Here is an 880-nt window from a genome sequence, read left to right as displayed (position 1 = left end):
TAAATAATTATTTAAAAAAAGAAAAAAAAAAGTGATCCTGGAAAGATAGTATAGCAATAGAGATGGCGTGGATACATAATGTTTTCTAAAAACGTACTCTTCTCTGTTCTTTAAACCCTTGCTTCCAGGTAACTTGTGATGTCAGTCATTGTATCCAATAACAGCAGCTGAGCGTACCCTTTCCCAGTTGCCTAAGTGTGATCAATAACCCATGCCTGGACCAATCAATGAACAAGTGTCATGAAGCTTTCTGGGGGGGACAAACATCTAGAAATGCAGAAACAATAAGTCTAAGCAGTTAGAAACTTACATCATGGGGCCAGCAGGTGGCATGGTGATTAAGGTAGCTGGACTCCCACATGGCTGACCATGGTTTGAGTCCTGGACCTGGTAGCTTGCTTTATCACTTTCCTTCTCTCTCTCTGTGTCTCTCTGATCAACTCCAAAAATGAAAGTAAAATTAAAATAATGACAATTAATAAAATTAAAATAATTCTTAAAAAAAAAAAAAAGAAAGAAACTTACATTGTAATCAGGGTTAGGAGTCCATGTAGGTATCACCCCAGCATGACAGAAATCTCTAACCCCCCCTTGTGCTTGTATTTCATTAGTCAGGAAACAGATCATTAGACAACCATGCAGCAAAGAAAACTAAAAAGAATTTGCTTCTGTCTAGGTCTGCCAATGGATGCTAAAATTCGTGAGAGAAACTTTATAGAGAAACAGGATCTCTGCATAGATACTTATTAATTGCTGTAATGGTTGAGAGACTCCTTGATATTCCTCCCTCCAGGATGTGGAACTTAATTGTTCTCCTTTGAATATAGCTGAAGTTAGTGACTGTGTTCTAATAAATAGTATAAGAAAAGGAAAATATTGC

The sequence above is a fragment of the Tupaia chinensis genome, unplaced genomic scaffold (assembly GCF_000334495.1).
Source record: "Tupaia chinensis unplaced genomic scaffold, TupChi_1.0 Scaffold000634_1, whole genome shotgun sequence".
Classification (NCBI taxonomy): Eukaryota; Metazoa; Chordata; class Mammalia; order Scandentia; family Tupaiidae; genus Tupaia; species Tupaia belangeri.
The sequence above is the reverse complement of the archived record's forward strand: the minus strand, read 5'-3'. Positions refer to the sequence as shown.